This window comes from Coturnix japonica, chromosome 3, assembly GCF_054131305.1.
Source record: "Coturnix japonica strain WE chromosome 3, WE-NBRP24, whole genome shotgun sequence".
Classification (NCBI taxonomy): domain Eukaryota; kingdom Metazoa; phylum Chordata; class Aves; order Galliformes; family Phasianidae; genus Coturnix; species Coturnix japonica.
In genome coordinates this window covers 102,770,632-102,787,648 of record NC_140665.1, presented here as the reverse complement: position 1 = coordinate 102,787,648, position 17,017 = coordinate 102,770,632, and the positions used below count along the sequence as shown (strand labels likewise).

The 17,017-nt window shown below is 41.6% G+C and overlaps 1 protein-coding gene across 2 annotated transcripts in view; it reads left to right on the top strand.

Moving 5' to 3' along the window:
* Positions 1–17,017, top strand: part of SUPT3H (SPT3 homolog, SAGA and STAGA complex component) — a 242,448-nt gene that overhangs the window by 222,052 nt on the left and 3,379 nt on the right. The gene's annotated exons all lie outside the window — the stretch shown is intronic.

The window sequence follows — 17,017 nt, the reverse complement described above, 5'->3', positions numbered from 1 at the left end:
AAGAAGAGACTATCTGTCTTAAAGATGCAACGGCAAGTCTTGGCTGCTAGAGCTAGCAGCAGAACGCTGTGATTTTGTTAGAAGATAAACATGATCCCTTTTCACTTATTCATCTTTCTCCTCTTCCTGCTTCTTTGGCTCAAAGCTGGCCTGGAGAAGCAAGGACAGCTGAGTACAAACAGTTTTCTTCCTTCCTAGTTCAGCAAAGCATGGAGAAAGATCTTGGCTTCTTGACATCAAAAACTTTGCTTCGGCTCAACTCGGAACTGTTTGGGCAGCCTTTCAAAACTCAAAAGGTACAATAAAAGGGGGCCGAACTTCCTGTTTTACTCATAAAGTAGCAGATTCAGCTAAGGCACGATTTCCTTTGGGATTGCCTACATGCTGCCCAAGAGAGTCAAGGATGTGGAATATTATTTCTTTGCACAACTTTATTGTAGCTATTAAAAGACAATCAACTAGACTAGGGTGGTGGCAGACAGTGTTGTGTGTTTCAGCCTTCTGCGGTCTTGTTACTAAAGGAGAGTAATTTCGGTAGAAAGACTGCTGCTTTTGGGTATCCATGTGTGCCCTTGATCAGAGCAGTGGGAAGGAGAGAAGGAAAACTTAAAACCACCACAGAGTCAGAAAAATGTAACTGGTTTGAGCTGGCATCACAACGCTGGTGTGTGTTAACTCTTGGTATTATCATGCCTGAGGTTTCGTTTCCAGCATGGACAGAGAAAGCTGTAATACAGGAGGTGATCACACATGGCATCTTTCCAGGCTCAGCTGGTTACATTAGCAGTGACTGTGTGAGAAGGTGAGGTTTCCAGTGAGCACAGGAGTATATCAGGTTTCATTCTGAAGACTGCCATGTACCTGTGCCAGTCCATCAGAGAATGTGTTGATAAGTTGCTGAAAACCAACCACCGTGGCAAGGATGTTTCTCCATGGATAACGATATATGGACCAGGTTCCTTAAAGATACCAGTCGTCAAATTCTTTGGCCTGTGCCATGTCCACTTATTCTTGCACTTGCTTTGTGATCCTTCTGCTTGATGCTGTCCTTCTTTCCCTCTTCTGTGTTGCATCGTTTGTCTGAACGGTATAATTTTCTTTTCCTATTCCTTACAACCTTTCTCTGTCTCCACCCCTCTGCTTTCTTGATACTTTCCTTTGCCAAATAGTCAGAGATTTTCTCAATTCTCAGTTCCTATGTAAGCTGTAATTTTGTTCTATTATGAGTGAGCGCTGCTACTGCAGGCCTGGAACTGATTACGGTTTGCATTTATCCAGCATCAACCAGCCAAAGAGTCAAAGACCAAAGCGACTTCTGGGAACCTACAGAGGTTTTAAAAATGACCTTGTTATTCTTTTCAGATCCCCCCATTTGTTGGGAATTTGTTTTTCTTTCACTTGTGCCGGGAACTCAAAGATCGAGTTTATCTTCTTAAATGTTCTTGTTGGTGACTCTCCTCAACAGTCCAAAACCCAAAATCTCATTTAAAATTAGCCCTTATTTGCAGTCTTGGACATGTCAAAAAGTCATTGATCAGATGATTGTGGGCTCTGTCTGCTCGTTTCTGAAGCATATTTTGAAGTTCTGCATTCGCAGACCTTTGCTTGGAGGCTCAGAATAAAGCTTCTGTGAGTTCTATGTTGATTCTTGGCCCCAGTTGGAAGGATTGCTCCCTGCTGTTCCTTTTAGGAGTAATTCAGTACTTTAGTGCTCATCCCAAAGAGGAGAAATAGCATAAATAGATAAATAAATAAATGATCCATTTAAGAAGTTGGAAATAGTGGATGGATAAAGGGAAATGAAGGAGAAGCACTGAGGAGACGTTTGTGCTCTTCTGAATTTACACGTTAAAATGTCTTGTTTTCCACTTTATAAAAGTCACATGCTACTGCTCTGTTCTGCAAAGATGGGATAATTCAGATCTATGCTGTAGAAAAGATTGCCCTGGACAGTCTGGTAGCTCCTCTGCCTTTCAGCTCCTGGCAGTGACTGCACACAGGAAGTCTCATTTGAGAGAGGGAGAAAACCATCGTGAACTGAGACGGAAATAGTTCCAACTTTTGCTGTGTCAGTGCCTTCCCTGTAGAGCTCTGTCTCTGTAATAAATCTTGGTTTGCCTTGAAACTCCCATGCACTGACCTTTATACTCTCCAGGAAGTCTCCTCAGCAAAAACAATAAATATATGTATTTTGAAGTGACCATTGATCTAGCCATCTTTTCGCTACTCTTTGCTCCCTTCTTAGTAGTTTTGGTCCCACACGGAAACATTTATTTCTGAGAATGGCTCTGCTGGTCTGGCAGATTTCAAAGCCACAGTAAAAACAACTTTCTGAAGTGATCTCGTTTGGAATGACATGTCCCATTTTAAGCCTTCTCCATGCTTAGCTGACCTGTATCTCTGGACTGGATAAATGGGTGTGAGTTCTGAAGTTGTCCCTCTGTTCTTCCTCCCTTGGCCAGTATTTGGAAGTCATTGATAAGAAACAATGAATTGAGTCCATTATCTCCATGATCCCTAAAATATTGTGGAATAGCCATTCATTGGACGTGAATGTTCAGCTACTTCTTAGTTTGGATCTGTTGTCCTTCCTCCATTTCAGTGTCTCCCCATACCTCTTCCCAGCATTCCTCCTAGCCACTCTGTCTCCAAGTTGATCTTCTTAGAATGGGCCACATGAATTAGTACACAATATCTGCTATTTCTTAGACATGAGTATATCACTGAAAAAAATAACCATCTGTTATTTATGTCTTCTTCTCTCATTAATGTTGGCATTTTCGTAAAGACAGTCATAATTGCTGATTGGATAACTTGCATTTACGTAGAAAAGTAATAGCAGAGAAATTGAAGTTAAAAATAAGGCTCAAGGAAGTAGCAGTGAAACAGACTACAGAGTGGAGTTCTGCATTGTCTAGTTCACGATGACTCCAAATGGAGGTCAAATGAATTTCTGGAAAATACGCCTTTGTTAAACTGGTTACTGGCCAAAACTAGGGGCAACTGCCTGGAATTCTGTGGTCTGTGGTACACAAGAGGTCAGGCTGGATGATCTAATTTTCCCTTCTTCCCTTAAACTGTATGAATGTGAGCTGTCCTCCTGATTACGGGATGCTTCTGGCCCTTGAAAACTGCAGGATCAAGCTGCAGTTACCAGGAAAGAACAGTGCTGTTGTGCCATCAAATTAATTTCTTAATTGTAGGATATCACATAACAGCATTGTTGCATTCTGATTTATGATGCAAAGACAAGCTTTGTGTCAGCAAGGAAGCAAAAAAGCACTTGCTGAACAGTTTAGATTAGGCCAGCTGTGTATTGGAAACTTAGACTTTGGTATTGCTTATCACAACTCAGTTTCAAAATCAGAGCTGAAATCGGACTTTGTTTTAGAATTTCAGTGCCAGGAAGGTTAACGGGTTATTGACAGCTTTAGGAATGAAATGTCAGGGAGGAAATTGGAGCAAACATATCATGAGCCAGCACACAGCATGGCTGGTTTTAATAGACACAGCAGATCTTCTGTAGCAACGCCTCCATTAATAGTGCAGTTATCACTGTTTCCAGATGGTGTGATCATAAACACAGAGAGCTTTTTCAGGGCCCTATAATTTATCCTGATCTCTTCCTCCTCTGGATTCACCCAGAAGGAAGGCAAGTGGTACCACAGCCCACCCCAATGGTTTTCTTTTCTTTTTTTTTTTTTTTTTTTGCCAGGAAGTGTGGGGTGGGGGCAGGATTACATATGGGGGTCCATGGAGCCCACCAACAGAGCCTTCTCTGAGTACTGACTGAGAAAGAACATTTACTGCCTTTCTTAGCCATTGTGTTCTCACTTCAGTGGGTCACTTGTACTGGGCTGATCCATTCCCCAGATGGAAGGTAGGTTGCAGCTCCTTCACACCCACCTTAAACCCTCAATCTGGCTCTTTTTTCCTTTAAATCAAAGTTTTCATAACCAAGCACACATTCATTCTTCATTTTTCACTCAACCACGGTGAAATCAGCATTGCAGATGAGAACCTAGAAAATCAGGAAATGAGAGATATTCTAAATTAACTTCTTAACAAATAATACTTGAAAAATTGTTGAGCCACTATAGTCTTTACAGCAAGGATGTGTTTATTAAGACATCTTAAGCATCTCAGCTGAGATCATTGGGTTAACCAAACCAATAAATGTGTGGGGAAAAAAGGTATCTACTTTTGACTTCTAATTGTACAAAAAGGATCAACATGTGTTACCATTGTATTTTTTTTTTATTTTTATTTTTTTGCCATATCTACCTTTTGCACATTTGAGGAAGGAGTGGGAAAAGAAGGAAATATTCAGCTTCCACTAAGCTGTAAGGTTTCAAACTGCTTAGGTAAATCCAAAAGTCAACTCCAGTGCCTAAAACTTGCTTTCACCAAGTAGATGGTCATTGAAAATCATGGAATCACAGAATGGTTTGGGTTGGAAGCCCAGGTTGCTCACAGCCCCATCCAGCCTGGCCTGGAGTGCTTCCAGGGAGGGGCATCACTGGGCAACCTTTTCCAGTGTCTCACCACCTTCACAGCAAAGAACTAAAAGTATTTCTTCCTATCTAGTCAAAATCTACTCTCTTCCAGGTTAAACCCATTGGCCCTCCTTTCCCCCCACCCCAGTAATGAACTAACTTTGGATAGTGTAGCAGCAAATCTCTTGGTATCTTGCTTTCTGTTACTTGTAACAAAACAAATGTGATTTGTAGAATATTTGTTTTGACTTTGCTTTCATCTCTTTGACCTAGAAAATTAGTGCTTTAATTACCAGTGTCCTTGTTAGCAACTTTTTATGTGGCTCTTCTTATTCTTCATTTTCTTTTTTTCTTTTTCTTTTTGGAAATGCAGTTGAATGTGAGGAATTTTGATGCAATTTGCCTAGAGATGCTTTTCTTGCCCTACAAACCTTCTCTGAATAGCCTATATCGTAACTGAAGAGTTTGATGTCTCAGGACTGGATAATGGACAATAGATGCTTTCACTTCTGTTGCCAGTTCAAGTCCAATCTGTCAAAGATTGAAAATCATTCCCTTTCAATACTGGGCAAGTGGCCTGTGAGTAATTAATTGGTTGACTCTGCCTGGTGTCAGATTAAATTTTTCCCACAAGGACAACCACCACTCCAGTTGTCACCCTTGCCAGTTGTTTCAGAAGCCAAAACTGAGTCATCAGACATGTTTGCTACATTCCCTGCCCCATGAGGGCCAAGATATTGTATTGTGCAGCATGGACAGGCTCATATTTTGGTGCCCTGGGTTTTGTTCTCTGCGAATACAGCACCTATCATAAGCACTTTATGAAGCATAGCAGAACAAAATTGTTTAGTTGAAAATGGATGAATCCCACCCTCTTCAGACAGTCGGGATCATTGGCAGCTCCTCTTCAGGAGGAAATACCAACAAAAACCCTCCGCTTCACAATGCATCTACATCTGCTGGGAGCTGTGTGAGATTTGGTCAGACATTTTCAGTTGACCTGTGCCCAGCTAAAGAGAAAGGGGATGGAAATAGGCTTAAGTGGCACCAATTTATCAAGAAAAATTGAAGCTTGCTAGAAATGGTGGTTTACGAGATCATCTGGTCTCAGAGATAAGCTAGGAGTCTGCATTTCTGGAGTGAAAGCCCTTGCCAAGTGGAACATTTCCACAAAGGTGAAGTATTTTTGAGCAATTTCTTCAATGTATTAGGCACAGAAGTGCTTTCTCATGAGCAAACTTAATGATTACAGACAGAAAAAGAAACAGAAAAAAAGAAAACTGCATACTTCATTTATATTTAATATCCAAGATTGAACTTAAGCTTGTGGGAAGTAAGAAACTCCCTCAAGCTTTTGAGGGCTCTGTGCCTAAGATGTAAATAGCTGGCTACTCCAAATTGGTGTTTATGATCCTCCTGCTCCTATACATGCATACTGCATTTCTCTTACATGCCCAGTGCCCCATTTGGTACTGCCAAAACTCTTCTGTCCTACAGTTATTAGAAGCAATAAATCCAATTTCCTATAGTTTCTCGAATGACCAGTAGTAAAACTGTAGAGCCAAAAGTTGGTTGGGAAAGAATGAGGTAAGTTTTGAATGGAATTTTGTCAAGACAAAGAGCCCTTCACTTCTTCACATAGGAGATGTCAATGTCAGTAAGAGACAAAGACCTGCAGAAAGAAGGTTGGAAAGCAAAACCATAGTGAGAGAAGTGCAAAAGTGAGTAAGAGAGACAACTTAGAGAAAGCTGGGAGTGTGGGCTGGGAAGGAAGGGACAGATAAGCAAGACTGTGCTGCAAGGAGATAAATAGAAGGAAAGGTCAGTAGTTGTCTTTCAGAATCTCAAGGTTGGCATTTATTTTGTAGAAATACTCGAGACTATGTTATTATTTTACAGTAATATATGATAATTGTACAACCATGTAGCAAAACATAAAAACTATTATCTATGTGTGTTATAGATATTGGTGTGAAGATCCATAACGGCCCATCTGCACATCTAATCTTGTTTAATACTATAGTTAGTAGTCCCACCCCAAAGTATTTGAGGAAGATGTTGAATCAACCAGTAATGATGCAATGTGATGATCTGCAGTAACCTCCACCAGTTTCATCTGTCCTTTCTACTTCATCACCTTAGCATCTGAAGCCCAGTTTGGCTGTTTTCTGCCCCTTATTGGAGTTCTGTGCTGTACGCTGATAACACGGGAAGCTGAGGAGTCAAAGTCCTCACCATACAGTGTGCTACAGTGGTGCATATCCCTGCCCTGTACAATGAAAATCAGCTTGTTCCTTCACAGTACGTGCTGATGGAGGCTTCTGTGGAATATCATTTACAGCCGTGTTGTCTTTGTAGATGCCTTCTACGACGTGAGAACACTGATGAGTGGAGGGGGAGGGGGTCAACCTTCCACTTCCCATATGGAAAACATCTGTAACTGGCAATACATCTCCCTCTAAAGAAATGTGCTGCTGTTTCATAGTTTCTTCAAAGTGTTACAGGGACAAAAGGTATCAACTTGAATTTTTACCAGTATCGACTATATCAACTTGAATTTTAAGTGATGCCCCAGCCTCTAGAGCCCTTTACTGTAATACCAAAGTAGTCTTTTAAACTAGACAGACAATAATGTTTTACACTGTCTCACACAAAAAGAATGTAACATCAACTGCAAAAGTATAGAGTAGTTAAAGTGCTCCAAAAATAAAACAAAAGAAACGATATCGTGCCCTTTTATTGTGGCCCCTTAGCTGCAGTCCTCTGAGAGCAGTGCTGATTGATGTCAGCAGTGCAACCTAAAAATTAATGTCAATTATCCAAAACAAAACGCACATAAGTGATGTTGAGGGTCTGATTTCAGTCCACAAAAGGCAGGAAATTCGGAGCTACTGGAGAGCTGAAAACCTGGATTTGACATTCCTGTCTTACCAACAGCCATTCTGCTTGGGTTGAAAGGGGAAACAAAGAGAAAAGGAGTTACACCATTATAATAAATAATGTGGCCGAGACAACAACGCTTACTCTTTGCCAAAGTCTGGATCCACTGGGTGCCATTAAGTTTAGGACCAGCAACTTCAATGTGTTCTAGGTTTGGAGCTTAATAATTCCCCTACTACCCTTCTGCTTGCTTTCTTTTCTTTCTTAAATACAAACACTTTAGTTAGCAATACCTCCTAATGAAATCTAATTAACTCTTCATTTTTAGTAATTGTCGATTGTTTCTGTGTTTCCAGCAATAGGAAGTGGGGATGTTGCTGTTGGCGTGTTCAGTGCATGTTATGTATTTGATGAGATAGTTCTGCATCCGAACAGGATCGACCCTGTGCTCTTTGATAAATGAACATGCGGTAATCGAGCTGTTCTGGTGTCAGCATGCACACAAATCAAAATGTTCTTACATCAAAGAGTGCTTATGAAAAAAAAAAAAAAAAAGGAAAAAAAAAAAGGAAAAAAAAAACAACTTTCATGCAGCATTTAAATATTGCTCGATGTTATTAAAAAAATATGGGCTGCGATATCATGAAAAGCCCTTGATGGAGATACAAGCGGATAATCCATCTCCCTTTTGGTAAGCCTGTATTTAATGACCGAGCAGTGGCAATCAGCCAGGAGAATCTTCAGGCCTGGCCAGTTTGTTTCTAGGCGAGTATCAGTTTTGTGGATGCACATATACATACATATCTTCTGTAAAATAGGATATAAAAGAAAAAGAGAAGAGAGACGGTGGTGCTCAAGAAGAGAAATGTTGATGTGATGGGTCAGAGTGATGAGATATTGCTAATGACATTGGTCTGGAGTAGCAGTTCAAAGGAAGTTTCTTTTAAGTAAAATTGGCCAAAGTAAGTAACATGTGTAAGTCGGTCTGTGGAGAGGAAGATAATATGAGAGTTGAGATTCAGCCTAGTTATTTTGTTTTCCTTGCAACATAAATGTTACCTCTGTCTCTGCGGACCAATCAATCAGGAATGAATGAAAGGAAATGTTAATGAATTCTAGGAAGGCCATTTTGGAGTTCTGCTGTTCTGAACAACTGCTCAGTGTGTCCAAGATGGGCCATTTTGCCAAGATGTTAGGCAAGCACAGTACAGACAGGCATCTGTAAGTTCACGTGTAACTTGAGCCACTCATTAGGAAGACTAGAAGTTCATCTTTTCCTATCAGGGAGCTTTTACAACGAGTGAAGATTGGTTATAGTGTAATTTAGAAAAAGATCTGCCCTTCTTCAGGACCTCAGGTTTCTTAATCTGTCCTTGCATCTTCTAGCTTGACAGAATGTCCTTGAAGGTTCAGCATGGCCTGAACAACCTGAGGAGCTTTTGGCAGTCTTGGTATGCTGGTCAATGCACCATTAGTGCTATTTGTGGCCTTGGGACCCCATTCTGCAGGAAGGGACAGTGAAGCCTCTCAGCTCAGCAGGGAGGCTTTGGGGCAGCAGAAGCAAAGCCCCACAGCCCGCAGAGCTCAGCACAGGCGGTGGTTGGAGGAGACTCCTCTGTTGACATGTCCCCCCTTGCTCAGTTACCAAAGGAGCCACCCACAGCCATGCTCTTAATGTGCTCGGCATGTTTCGGTGCTGAGGCCCTAATTGCATGCTGTCGGGAGATAGTGAGCAGGGCCACAATCACACACCCAGCTTCCACGGATCTGTTATTGTTCACAGATGACCAGATCATTCCTGTTACCAATTGCTTCCTTCTCTTATCCACTGTGCAGATACCGAGTAAATCTGTTCTTCATGCTGCTTTCTTTTCCACATCCTCTCACATAGGTCTGGCTGGAATGGGATAAACGTGGCATTGCTTTGACATGGCCAGCGAAGTCTAACATTGGATTGAATTGCTGTTTAAGGGGGGAGGATCTTCCTGTGATTATCACCAATTACAAGTCAAGTGTTAACTGCTCAAAGGAATTAGCTGCTCTGCCTTATGTTTTTTTTTACGGGCACATTGCATTCCCTGCACAAGGAGTGGGGCAGCTTGCATGTAATTAAAGAACAACTTTTAATTTCCTAAATTGTAAATGCTTCCTGTCATCAAAAATCAAATAACTGGATCAATATACGCCTGGATTGAGGCTCAAATAAGAGATGGGTCTTCATTTTGAAGGATAAACATGCTTAGCTTTCACACAGCATTTTTTTTCAGTTTGGATTGGATCGTGGTCTGTAGAAGTTCATTAGGGACTAGAAAGCATAGTTTGATTTGGGGCTATTTCTTAATATGAATATCATAAAACCTGGTAGTGTACAATAATTTGTTCTGCTGCTACAGTATTGTTTTAGCTGAATAAACTGCCTCCACACTTGGATGTTTTTTTCCAGCAGGCAGCAAAAATACATGTGAAAGATCTATTGGATGTCAGTCTAAAGCCTAATCCTAGGTAATTTATTCAGTTTTACCTGAGAGGAAGCTCCAAATATGTGTTCTTCTGTTTTTAATCAGTCCAACTACAATTGATTCAACTTTTGCCTGAATAAGGAATGAGTAAAAACTGAGCGAGAGCCTCAAGATTTGGCTCTTATTCATTAACCTCAGGGCAGATTTCATTTTGTATGATTTTTAAGCTATTAAAATGTTGGTTGGCTTCCATTCGAGCTCAAATTCCTAATATCACCAAATAATTATGTGTAGATGATGAAATGAAAAAACAGGCCCGTAGTCTCCGAACGCACATTTCAGTCTGGGTGGCTGAAATGGCTCATAACGTTCAATGCATGAAAATGGGGTGGATTGAATAAATTAGCAGAATCACAAAAGGAAACCACTATAGGAAATAGTTTTACACGTGTAATCACTGAAATACTCTAGTGAATGTGTCAATCTGTACTAAATAAATATATTTGTTTATAGACATGCTCTGTATTAGCTTCCACTCTTTCACAGGGCTTTGCCAAACAAAATCCCACTAGAAGTAGGATGTTCGCACCCGAGTAGGAGTTTCTTGGATAAATATTTTTTCTATATTGAGACCAAAACCACTTCTACAAATTTCAGACTTTGATTGAAATAGTATATTTCTTTTTGCTTTTTGCTTTTTGCTTTTTTTTTCTCTCCCCTTCCCCCCCACCCCCCATCCCATCTCCTCCACTGGCAGCCACTGATGCATTACCTTAATTCCTCCTACCTCCCACCGCTCCGGTGCGAGGGAGCTGGCTGCGGACAGACTGCATCCATCAGTCAGTGCGCATGGCGCAGTGCGCAGGGCCTCCACCCAAACACCACCACCCGCCAAGGACCTCGGAACCTGAGACAGTTCCTCTTTTTAGAGGTGCTGTCCCATGTCCTCAGTGAGATCCTCATCTCCCCATAAAAACAATTCACTGAATCCAAATGGAGAGTGGAGATGCTGCGCCCTCTGCCACGTGCATTCACACATTGCCTGCGGATGGTGGGGGGGTGAAGTATGTTGCAAATTGCCATTAAGTGCTCCTTTTTTGGTACAACAGTTTCAAGAAAAGAATGTAAGTGGAATATATCTTTTTTTTTTTCCCCCAGTGATTTATTTCAGAATAATACTCTCCTTCCCTCCCATACCTTCCATGTTCAGCATTCATTTCTGTACCTTTGGTATTCTGGCCATTACAATGGGAAATACAACGCGGTGAAAATAATAATTATTGAATAGCATGTAGTATTTCCAAAGTGCTGTACATTAGCTCCGTAATCAATCAAGCTTCAAAACAGTTTGAAGTGAACGATGGTATTTCTGTTTCAAAGGCAGGGGAAATTGAAGCGCAGCAACATTAAGTGGTTTGTCTGAGGCCACACAGCAAGTAAGTGTCGGAGCTGGGAGCAGAGCCCAGCCCTGGCTCCTGCCCTTGTGCTCAGACGACTACCACACCATGCTGTTTCCAAATAAATTCACTAAAAATCATATGCTGAGCTCTTGAGCAGCAGAGACTTTGTAAAGGCAATTTAACCCTCTGATGTCACACTCTACATTAAAAAAAGAAGTCTCTCCAGCAGCAAATGTTGAGGAGAGGGTGAGCCACCCAGGTTACTTCAAGCTGAGTTGTGCTATGCTATGCAAGTTGAAATAGTTTTCATTATTAGTGGTAATTTTTCACCTGGGAGGGCAGTGAGCAAGGCTCTGCAGTGCCCCATAGAGCTTTCAGCACCTATCCATACCTAAATTGTTTTCCATCCATATTTCACCGTTATGTTTCCAATAAGGTGAGGAATTAAGCATCCCCTCTGAGACCAGGGTCCAGCAGGCTGTGCCCAGCGAGGACTGGGCTGTACTTTGCCAGCATCATGTCACGGGCAGTGGTTGTGGACCACCAGACCCAGCTCCAACCTGCTTCACAAAACAAGAGGTGGGGTGGGAGCCCCACTTCAGGTTTTGCAGCCTGAGGGAAGGAATTCTTCTCCTGGGCTGACCCAGGGACGGCAGTCGGGTCTGGATAAAGACTCGGGAGAGTGTTTTCTTCCAATGTGAGAGGCAACGTCTTCTGTTCTCGAACAATTAAAAAGGGTTTCTTGCTCTCAGACAAATAAAGCCTATTAAAGTTGGTGGCAGTGATGGGAAGAGCTTTGCGAAAATATGTTTGTTTTGCAAAGCTGGCTGCCAAGTGTTGTTTTATAGTTCCATTTTTCCCTTCTTTCTCCACTGTTTACAATACCCTCTGAGAAACTTAAAATGATCCTTCTCTCCCTACCAATTTTGTTCTTTTTTTTTTCTTTTGGCAGGCTCTGGTACCCCACTGCCACACCCCAGTTCTTGCTGCAACAAAAGCCATAATCCTTTGGCCTTGTTTTTCTTTCTTATAATTATCAGCCCAGCCCTGAGAGCAGCCCATGCTAGTTAAGTGCAGCATCACAAATTTGGCAATATGAACTGAAGGTCAGCAATAAAAGCCCTACGTTTTGTCCTCCTTCCACTGGCGGTGTCACAGAGGTGTCTGAGAAATGCATTTGGGCCTGGTTTGTCAGAGATCCTACATTTCCACCAGCCTTGAGAATGTCATTATTCCCAGAACAAGAGAACAGCAATAAAAATAAAAGTGGGGTATTTCAGATCTACACAATGTTCTTTACCAGAGTTGGATGATATAACATGGATGTATCCTGGTCCTGGACACAGCAACACTCTTTTATGTGACTACTGAAAAATAAATTTACACCCTTGGCAGTTAAAAGTAAACCAGAGCCCAGGACTGACTTTGCTGGAAGCATTTTGCTACAGACTGTGGAAGGATGGTGTAGTGAGGCAGTGCTGTCATCCATGCTCATGGTACTTAGTAGGGGGGGGTTTGAAACTAGATGGTCATTATGGTCCTTTTCAACCCAGGCCATTCACAGAATCACAGAATGATTTGGGTTGGAAGGGACCTCAAGGATCACAAAGCTCCTGCCACAGGCAGGGCCACCAACCTCCACATTGAATACCAGCCCAGGCTGCCCAGGGCCCCATCCAACCTGGCCTTGTGTGCGGTGTGCTGGTGCTCTTGGTCCCACTGCTGTAGGGGTGGAGCTCACGGTGGGAGCACAGCTGCACAGTTCACTTGTTCTCTTTGTGTTCCTCACACCTAACTGTGATTCCTCAGGGACAAACTGAATGGTGCAGTGATGCTAGAACAGCCACTGCTGTAAGGATAAAAGGATGCTGTAGCTTTCAGCACGGCTGTCTGACCCCATCAGAAATGAAACCCAGGCGATTTCATGATTACAGCAGGGGAGACCACTTGGGGCTAAACCTGGGTGTTTACACATATATATTTGGGATTTGTTATTCATTATTGACCACTTACCATTATATACATTAAAAGTTCCCTTGCTCTCTGAGTAATATCAGACATCTGTGCTTTGGCTACTGATTAAAGATGGATTTGTAGAGCTGGAGCCTTCAGTGCTATTGTTTTGAATTGGAAAGGGAATTAGCCATTCTGTTTCTTTTGTAACATGTATATTCTTTTAATAAGGAGAGTTTGTATCCACACAAATTTATTTAGAGCTAAACAGAAGCAGCTAATTCTAAACAACATGCGGATTCTCTTTTTTAAACAATGTTGCTTATACTTTGCCTCCTAAACTAATTATTATTTTAATCTCTAAACAAGCTGACACTTCTTTGCATGTGGTTTGTCTGTGCAGGCTGGGAAAATTAGAAAAGCAACCTTCTAATCAGTGTGTTGTTAGTGGAGATGTTTTTATGCATAAGGAGCAATGAATGTGTCCAGAGCGACTTGTTTGATATTATGGTGGGCTAATGAAATTTCAGAGTTAACATTCCACAAATAAAAGGGAAAGAAGGCATAGGGAAAAAGGGAGCAGATTTAAAATTAGAGAATCTTTGTGTTTTATGGGTTCCAGGTTATTTGGAATGGAATGAAAGTTAATGCTACATCCCTTTTTCCATTCTGCCAGCCAGTGTCTGATCCAAGAATGTCTCTTGTTTAAAGGGCAGGGCTCCCTCCACTGTTCTTAAATAAAGGCTTTCACTGTCTGAGATCTAATCCTCCCTGATTTTCACAGTAACGTTGTTTGACTGCACGAGGAGAATTATTTAATGAAAAAAGGTTTTGCATATGATTCTTCTATCGTAAGCTTGTTTAAGTCATATGGTTTGATTTACATTTATGCAAATATCAGAGAATAGAGTAAAATTACCAAAGGGGGAAAGGACTGAGGCATGTCACAAACAAGATGTGCCTATTTGTATTTATGTTTGCTAATGAAGTTCAGCCATGACTAGCTCTTTTATTTTTATGTCTGTCTGCCATTCCACTTCATGCATTGTAATTAAACGATTTGCCCACACACATACAAAAGGACAGCAAGAGAGGGAGACTTCAAGTTTCAGAAATGCTGTTCGTAACATGCTTATGAGGGACCTTTGACATGGTCCCCCACCACATCCTTACCTCTAAATTGGAGAGATGGATTTGAAGGGTGGACTATTAGATGGTGCCCAGGTTGGATGGGGCCCTTGGCAATCTGACCTAGTACCTGATATAGTGATCGGCAACCATGCCTGTGTCAGGGGTTTGGAACCTGATGGTTCTTGAGGTCTCTTGCAACCCAAGCCAAGTGATTCTAAGAGCTCTGATGCAAGTTTTATCATCTTCAGATGATACAGGGGATCAAATTCTCCAGTGATATGAAATATTGTTCCACCCTTAATGCAGGTATAACTGCAGAATTAAAACAGTGGAAGATTTGGCACAATAAACCCTGGTGTCTGCAGTGTCTACTGGAGATTTACCCTAGATTTTCCAAAATTTCTCCCAAATAAGAATTTAACACGTAACAGCCCACTCAAATTCACAGCTGTTTCTTTCTCTTGCCAAAATTATTCTTTCTCGTCATGCTGCAGCTGGGAAGTACTATAAATTGTTAAGTGGAAACCATTTCTAGTTAAGATATCTATTCAGAAGTCTGTGTTTTCTAATTCGACGTGTTCCCAAATGTGGGGATACTCAAATCATGGGGCTTATCTCATACTTGTTTCTGTAAATCACACCTTCAGTGTACCTGTGTTAAATATGATATGTTTTCTGCCCTGTAAGTTGGCCCTACAAGCTCTTCACTGAACTGTCTCATTTTATGCGACCTACTTTGGGAACAGGAGTTTTGCTGCATGGAGCAGCCCTTTGTGGTCCATCATAAAATCTTACCTGTGCTGCTACTGAAGGAGAGACATAGGGCTGAAAAAGAGAGTAGAAAATAGATTCCTTTTCATGATTTTTAAGTATTTACTTCACTATTAACTTCACATTTTGTTTCAGATTGCCTTTTTATGTTGTTAGTTTTGCCTTCACCCACCAAACCAAGGACAAAGCATGATCCTGCTCATCTTTTCTGCTTCACCACCCCGTCTTTCAGACTGTTAATCAATAATCAATCAAGATAGCATTCCTTGAGAAGGTATTAAAAATACCAGAATCCAATATCAAAGATAGGTTAGAAGGCACGACATTTTCAAGGTGGACTTCCTGGTACAGTGGGCAAATAGATGACGACTGATTGGATGTAGTGCAGTGTTAACTGACATGAGTTTGGGATGCCTGTGTTATCTGCAAAAGCAAAAAACAATGAAAAGGGTTCTTCAGTAGCCTGAAATGAAGAAAATGCACCCATGTGGTGCAGAGATGGGCTGGGGTCAGGGCCAGGAAGTGCAGCATGCGGCAGCAATCGTCATGTCTTTTCCCAGTGTGAGAACACATGGCAAGAGTGGAAATGGGTAACGAAGGTCAGTTGCTGCTTTCTTTTTGGTCCAGCCTGCTGGGTTGTGGTTGTGAATAGCAGCAATCTGTCCTTTTAATAAAGGCAGGAAAAAAGGTGCAAAATATGATAGCAAGGATCCCGGTGAGTTTCTATGAGCTTAGATTGACTAGGTGAGGTTACATCGACTTTCCATAGCACAGGATTTGTTCTGGGAAGGTGGACTGCATGATTTGTGCCAACGAGGTGGTTTCCCACTTCTAAAAGGTGGTCTCTCGCCCACCCACACACATAGAGGGCGTGGTAAGAGGCTAAAGGACCTTCAGCCATGGCAGAGAGTCAGCCCACAGCAGGAAATATCAAAGCACAGGCTGGGAGACAGTACGTTTGGAGAGAGAGCACACACAGAATTTGGATGCAATAGATGCCTTTCCAAACAGGGCTCCAGAAAGTATAGTGGGCTTACATTATCTCCTGACACTGGGCCATAGCAAATACATTCCAGCAAAATGGGTACAGCTACGGCCTGCCATTTTGGTACCACCTCGGGAGTCTGCATCATCCTCTAGCTGTAATTCTGGGACAAAGACCCTTTCTTTTTTTCTAAAGCTGGCTACTTCCAAAGTGGCATAAAGCACACAAAAGCCGCATCCAAACCACAGCCACTGCAAATGACTGTCGCATCCATACACTCTCTCTTGCAAAGGCACGCGCACATACAGGGCTTATAGAAAACATCGTGCTGTTTCTCCTCACAATTCTTGGCATGCAAAGATATGTCTTTTACTTTCATGAATTCAGCTGCATACATCTTTGTGATAAATGGTATAGCTCAGAACTGGGGAATGCCTGTAAAATAGCTCTACAATGCATAAACGTATTTTGGAGGTTAGGCATTATTATCTAGTGGTGTATCAAAATAAGAAAGAAGTGTTATCTCATTATGGAATGGGATGAAACGAACTTCCTCCTGTGAAATACTGATTTCCAAACCAGTTACCTTTAAGCCGAGGTTGAAGATAAGGATTGTATCTGGGTAGAATACTTCAATTTGTGGCTAAATTCCTTAATAAACTATGCATAGATCAGAATGACTTTCTCTGGCTTGGGGTGCTGTAGTGTGTTGTTTTCATTATTGCTGAGTTTCAAAATGGCTTCAGGAATTTCGTTGGCCCTTTCCAAAAAAACTCAACTTCGGGCAGAGATTAAAGCAAAGGAAATTTCAGCCCAAGGGCAAATGTTTCACCAAGTTTAAAGTATGTGAAACGGGGAGTTTAGGAGGAAATAGTTCTCAATCCTAACTATAGCCATGCTAGCTATAATATATGGCTAAATATAGACTAGTGGGTGTGTCCA